Consider the following 7,411-nt stretch of genomic DNA (forward strand, 5'->3'; position numbering starts at 1 on the left):
CTGACACGTTTATGCATTTTTCAAAGACATCCCGAATATTGTAGAGACAAAAATGAGAGTCGAGTATTGAAGACTCAAATATTGTAACGATAGTTTTATGACAGTCTTCTGGTAGACTCTTTTTTTTTGAGTGTCGAGAGTTCTGTGAGCCGACTTTAAACCCTCGTCTGCTGGGGAAGATTTTTTTTTTTTGAGCCATATTTCCTTAGAGAACGAGATGTCTGCTTCCCAGATTTTACTGTTAAGTTCAAACTTGACTAAGAATGGAAAAAATATGTTTCTGACGAGGCGTCAGATTTTTTTTTTTATTCGATATTTTTAAAACCGCAATTAAAAACTTTGACAAAGACAAAGTAGAAAGAGGATATAGTGAATTATTTATCTTTTTTTTTTTTTGTGTGTGTGAGCCACCTCCACCATCTATCACTGTATAGTAACAAACACACAAATACTCTTACCTGAAATGTTTGGTACTTGATATCTGACGTGAACTGCCTGGCCTGTCACACTGTGGGGGGGGGGGGGGGGGGGGGGGGGGGCAGGAGACCCGGGTTCAATTCCCCTTATGTAACAACAGGAACCCGTGAATGTGTGTATAAACGTAGTAACACACGCGTGATACCCGCCGTGGCGGTTTGGATTCTTAACCTCTTTAGAACAGGCTGGCTAAACATTGGCAACCTTTTTTTCTTTTTTGGCATCTATAATGTCAAGTGTGTGTGTGTGTGTGTGTGTGTGTGTGAATTGAGGTGTGCAACACTGTGCACGTCCTTGCCCGCGTGTTGAGGATGCCCTGTTGTGTTTTATTGCCTTTTTGACATTAATTTTTTTTTCTTTCTTGGCTTCATGAATATGGAGTTTTCAGACGTGGCAGAGCCGTAGTTATGAGTTGTGATATATATATTTTTTTTAAGTCTGGTAACATCCTGGGATGTTTGTATCTTCGCATTGTTTCTCATAAAAGAAAAAGAAATTGATAGTGTTGAAGTCCTTTTCGGAAAATTCCATTTTTATACATTTCACTTCAGTACATAAATTCACCGAATAGAATGACGATTTTTTTTTTTATATACCTCAGGCCGGTGTTCGAACCCTGGCTCGGGTAGATGGCGCATAGGCCAGCCAGCTTATTCATCCTTTTGTTCGTTGGTGAATAGATTGACACCAACTGGGGCAAGGGGGTACAGCAGCAGAGCTGCGTAAAAGGGAGCCAATCCTGTCGACAGCTTGTTAACTCAAGATTTCCCTTCGGGGGTGCCTTGTGTTCAAGGGACATGTGGCCCTTAACCCGTAGTCTTAATCAGAGGTGTCCATTTCCGTGGCCATGGCCAACGCTTTCAAGCCAAGTAAGCCAACCAGATGGTGTCCACACCTGGCCACGCATGGCCCTTACTGACAGGCCTACCATTGATGTTCATTTGGTGGACACACGACCTTCTTTAACAGATTAGATGAACCAAGTGGTGGCTTTGTCTTTCCCTTCTTCTTTTGACTCCGTACAGACAAAGCAGTAGACTTGGTACTTATATATTGAAAGTACTAGTGTTTGGCGTGGAGCCCGTTGTGTTCGATGTGAGTATGTCTGGCATGAAGTTCTTTGTTTGAGTGTTTTTTCTTGGTCGAGTACTATTTTGATTTTCAATGGAGTGCGTGCCTGTATGTTTGTGTCTGCGTTTGTAGGATAAATGTGTGAGTCTACACTCTCTCTCTCTCTCTCTCTCTCTCTCTCTCTCTCTCTCTCTCTCTCTCTCTCTCGCTCGATTTAAAGATGTCGTAAACACCTTCACTACATTTTACGAGAGTGTAAAAGATAAAACGAAAACTTTAATGGGACGTACACAAGAGAAAACGCGGTGGAAAAGAAAACGATAACAAAAAAAATGAAAAAGCAGAAAGCGGACAACACACACAGAAGAGGATGATAAAGGATTAGGGAAAACAAAGGATGGTTGTAGGAGCTTGGAAGAAAAAGAGGAACACTGATAAAGTATTAATGTACTTGCATAGAAGGGAATTGAGAACAGACGAAGAAAAGACATTCTTCAGCATGAGAGAGAATTGAATTATTGTCATATAAGAACAAAGGAAAACAGGAGCGGTGTTGGACCCTTCAGAACTGGGACAAACAAGGAAAATATGCCCAGGGGAGGGAAAAAAATAATATCCAGAATGTTAACAGATCAGCACAAGGTGTAGGTATGAATCATTAATCATGTAAAACTGTACACACGTTCAGTAAGTGCGACAAGAAAGCCATGAACAGATATAGAAGTAGCGGACACCTTTAACATACTGATTACAACAGGTGAACTCGGAGAGAACCGAAAGGAATTCTAGCAGCATTTTGGCCAGTCGAAAGATAAAGAATTAATTTGGGGAATCGATGATGAGAAAGAAACTGAGTTGGGGAACCGATGATCAGGAAGAAAATAAGTTGGGGAACCGATGATCAGGAAGAAAATAAGTTGGGGAACCGATGATCAGGAAGAAAATAAGTTGGGTAACCGATGACGAGAAAGAAAATAAGTTGGGGAACCGATGATCAGAAAGAAAATAAGTTGGGGAACCGATGACGAGAAAGAAAATAAGTTGGGGAATCGATGATCAGAAAGAAAATAAGTTGGGGAACCGATGACGAGAAAGAAAATAAGTTGGGTAACCGATGACGAGAAAGAAAATAAGTTGGGGAACCGATGATAAGGATAGAAAATAAGTTGGGTAACCGATGATGAGAAAGAAAATAAGTTGGGTAACCGATGACGAGAAAGAAAATAAGTTGGGGAACCGATGACGAGAAAGAAAATAAGTTGGGGAATCGATGATGAGGAAGAAAATAAGTTGGGGACCAATGATGAGAAGGAAAATAAGTTGGGGAACCGATGATAATATTGTTGAGATAGCCAAGATAGAAAATAAGTTGGGGAACGGATGGCCGGTGGAAGTGTTCAGTCTCGGATCAGGATTAGTTCGAGATCAGTTGGTACAGGCACAGATTTTGGTAAGGGAGGGACGGCATTCCACCCTTGTGAAACTCAAAATCCAATTATCTTCCCTCCTGTATGATGAGGGGGATGGCATCACTCATATAAACTCAGAATTAAGTGACTAAACACCCTCCTAACCCCCCCTATCTCCTTTATAACTAGATAAAATACGCTATAACATCAACCTGAAAATCACAAATCTAATGATATTACTAAGTATCTTTCCTCTCACACGTCGTCGAAATGTAGTATTAAACACTTACATAATTACTTCTTTTTCTCACAATTTTCTTCACAGCGAGGGATTTGTATAGCCGCACCCCCTGCTGACCCCACACTTGCTACCGTTGTCCTTCTGAAATAACCTTATAGTTCGGAGCACTGGGTACAGGTCACAGGTCACATACTGGTAGAAGGGGTGTCACTGGTGGAGAAAATGGCACAGGCCACAAGTGGAAGAATAATCGCGTGGAATAAATCTATACACATATGTTATTTTTTTTAGACATAATTTTTGAATACGAGATAAGAATTCTTTTGGGAATTTTTTTTCCCCGCCTTTCCCATACGTTTGTCTCCCTTTCAGACCTGTTTGCCCACTCGTGTTCACCCGAGTGTTCCCTTATATATCCAGTAAAGCCTTTTTGCAAACCATTGACTTAAATGTCAAGTTACGTCACCATTTCGCTTCACATTAAAAAGAGAAAAAAATGTTAAGGAAGCCTTTTATAAAAGATGTTTGAAGGAAGCCTTTTATAAAAACGTGTTAAGGAAGCCTTTTTTGAAAAATATATTAAGAAGCCTTTTATAAAGAAAATGTATTAAGGAATCCTTTATAAAAAATGTATTAAGGAAATCTTTTATAAAAAAAATGTATCAAGGAAACCTTTTATAAAAAAATGTATTAAGGAAACCTTTTATAAAGAAAATGTATTCCGGAAGCCTTTTAGAAAAAATAACGTTAAGGAAGCCTTTTAAGAATCCATTTTGCTGAAGTTCTCGTCCCGAAATTAACTCTTGGATATTCTTCTTCATATGTCATCGTGTCAGATCCACAGTTATCCGCCTTGTTGAATGGCACCTTCGCCTTTGACATCATGATGATGATGAGGGCTCGAAAACCGGCCATTAATTTCATGGGTAAGCGATGGTGACTGGAAGGCTGCCTCCTCCCATCATTCTGCCTCTAATGTATGGAAATTGTTATTGATTCTACCCAGAGAGGTCGCTGCCCCTTGGGGAGAGGGGGTGGGGTCGAAGGGGACAGGCTGTGGATAGGATGATGTGGATATGAGGATAATGCTGGATATATATATATATATATATATATATATATATATATATATATATATATATATATATATATATATATATATATATGGCTTTTCGTGGTGTAGCAGTTTGTGTTCCTGACCGTGACGCATTCAAGGGCCTCTCAGCGTCGAGCGCATAGGTTCGATTCCTGGATGCGGTCGTCGGTCCACAGTCAACCCAGCTGTTCATCCGTTCACTTAAGGATTGGTCGATGAACTGGGTGCCTGACTCAGGTTAGGATTAGCGAGAGATGGCTAGTGAGGATATTTGGTGCAAGGAGGATAGTTATATGATATTTTTAAGGATTATAAATAAAAAAAAAGGAAAACAAAATGGTCTGGAAGCACTGCAAATGTGCTACGAATCGGCGTGGCAACGCTGCAGGAATATTATCAAGGAGTTTTGTGGGGGAATATTCCTACGAGGTTTGATGAAGAATATTCTTGCGATCTTCGGTCGGAATACACCCCCAACCCCCCTCCCCCCTGGCGTATGAGAGGAATATTTGACAAACGGAGGTCGGGGCGACCTCCTTATAGCCTGGCCCGTCCTCGTGCCAGAGAGGTAATGAATTAGATCATTCAAAGAAGGATAGAAGGCAGTCGGCAGCTCCCTAGGAGCACTGGAGGGGGGTTGGTTAGCTCGTGTGGATAGGGAAGAGGAGGGACGGGGGAAGGATGGATGTGTGGAGAGCTGGCACTGTGGAGGAGTGATGGATGGATGAGTTAGCCATCTAGTGAGGATAGATGATTAGCCGTTAATGTAGCTGTATCTTTGATGACGGGGTTACGCATATAATTAACCGCGCACTGAGTTAAGAGTTTGAGGAAAAGGTTATATACTGTGTGGCGTCTACATCATATCTGGAGTTGTATTATTTCTGTTGAGTGAAATAGTTAGTAGTTATGTGAGTGCTTGAAGTGACAAGGGGGGAGGGAGACAATTGAAACGGTGGAAGTCTTTTATCATGGACGGGGGAACTGGGACAAACACAGTGGCTTCGAAAAAAAAAAAGAAAGAAAAAAGATATGGACACAGCGATATTCAAAAAAGTAAGGTGTGGGAAAAACGCTAGGCGGGGGGGGGGGGGGAAAGAGAGAGAGAGAGAGAGAGAGAGAGAGAGAGAGAGAGAGAGAGAGAGAGAGAGAGAGAGAGAGAGAGAGAGAGAAACATAACGAGTGGAAGAGGGAATCAGGCTACAACAGGATGAGGATAACAGGATGAAAACGGAAATGAAATGGAGCTGCGAGAGGCAAGGAGAATGTCAGGTGCGACAGGACGCGTGTGTACTGTCGCTGTGTCGGGCGGCGGAGTGAGTGGGTCGCCGTTCTCTCTCTCTCTCGTGTCCTGAGATCGACGCTCGTGAAGAGGTTGCTCCTCCCAATCAGGCTCTAAGACTGTCGTTGTCAGTCCAGTCGAAGGACGAGATTCAGCTCCGAGTGAAACTTTGAACCCCATGGGCACGACGGTACGACCTTTGAGTACGACGGTACGACCCTTGAGTACGACGGTAGGACCCTTGAGTACGACGGTGCGATCCTTGAGCACGACGGTACGACCCTTGAGTACGACGGTACGACCCTTGAGTACGACGGTGCGACCCTTGAGCACGACGGTACGACCCTTAAGCATGACGGTATGACCCTTAAGCACGACGGTACGACCCTTGAGTACGACGGTACGACCCTTGAGTACGACGGTAGGACCCTTGAGTACGACGGTGCGACCCTTGAGCACGACGGTACGACCCTTGAGTACGACGGTACGACCCTTGAGTACGACGGTGCGACCCTTGAGCACGACGGTACGACCCTTAAGCATGACGGTATGACCCTTAAGCATGACGGTACAACCCTTGAGTACGACGGTACGACCCTTGAGTACGACGGTGCGACCCTTGAGTACGACGGTGCGACCCTTGAGCACGACGGTACGACCCTTGAGTACGACGGTGCGACCCTTGAGTACGACGGTACGACCCTTGAGTACGACGGTAGGACCCTTGATACGACGGTGCGACCCTTGAGCACGACGGTGCGACCCTTGAGCACGACGGTACGACCCTTAAGCATGACGGTATGACCCTTAAGCATGACGGTACGACCCTTGAGCATGACGGTACGACCCTTGAGCTTACTTCTGCTGTTTGCGATTTGCGTACATGCGTTATTCCTCAACGAATTCCTCACGCCACTCCCACCAGCACCAGATATGCTACGTGCGTACAACTGTTGCCACTCAGGAGACGTGTATCTAAGAACCTGGGGGCCGTATGTAGAAAACTTCTTAGAATGCTTAAGTATGCTTAACCCCAAAGAATTTTACTTAACTTTAAGAATTTTGCCTAAGCATGTTTCTGAAAGCTGCCCTACGCTTAAGTATTTGCTTAGCAGACGACAAATATTTTGACCCAAACTGCATTTCATACTTCTTAAATCTTATGCTTAAGTTTTGCTAAGCATCGTGCTTAGTCCTTTTCTGTATGGCACTTAAGTCACTTTCTCAGCTAAGCGTAAAAATAAGCAGAAACCTAAGAGTTTTTCTGCATAGGGCCCCAGCTGGTTACCTCGTGCACTATGGTCATGCAGGAGCCGTGTCAACTGAAGCAGAAAACAAGTGCATCAGTCGAGTTTGCTCGCGAGAGAGAAATAAAAGGGGAGAAATCCGTTGGAAGGTGGGATGTGCCTCGGTCGAGGTAATATGGTTGGTATTGTCACCAGAACGCTCCCAGAGGTCGCCTCACACTAGTCCCTGATGCGTCGTCCCCTTGCTTGCTGGGAGCGTCTCATTTAGGAAAACGGGAATTGCAGAGACCACAAGTTCACTTACCACACCAGCCTTCCAGACAAAACTCATTTATGTATTTGTTGCTCAGGATCCTTTTTTTTTTTCCTCTTCTTTTTTTGTCTTTTGAAGGATCTGCGTCTCTTTAGTGCACCAGTGGAGGATCATGTGCCCTTTTCTTTCTTGGCATAGCTAGATTTCTTTTTTATATATATTCTCCTCGATGTGTTCTTGTATCCTTCTTACTGACCAAGCGGTGCGATCATACGACCTATTCCCTTCCACCTGTGACATTATATGATTCTTACGTTTTCTAATTCTCCCCTGAT

The 7,411-nt window shown here is 43.6% G+C and overlaps 1 protein-coding gene across 1 annotated transcript in view; it reads left to right on the top strand.

Annotated features, from left to right (window-relative positions):
- LOC139753323 (monocarboxylate transporter 12-like) overlaps positions 1-7,411 on the top strand; it is a 320,966-nt gene that overhangs the window by 18,790 nt on the left and 294,765 nt on the right.

Source organism: Panulirus ornatus, chromosome 14 (assembly GCF_036320965.1).
Source record: "Panulirus ornatus isolate Po-2019 chromosome 14, ASM3632096v1, whole genome shotgun sequence".
Classification (NCBI taxonomy): Eukaryota; Metazoa; Arthropoda; class Malacostraca; order Decapoda; family Palinuridae; genus Panulirus; species Panulirus ornatus.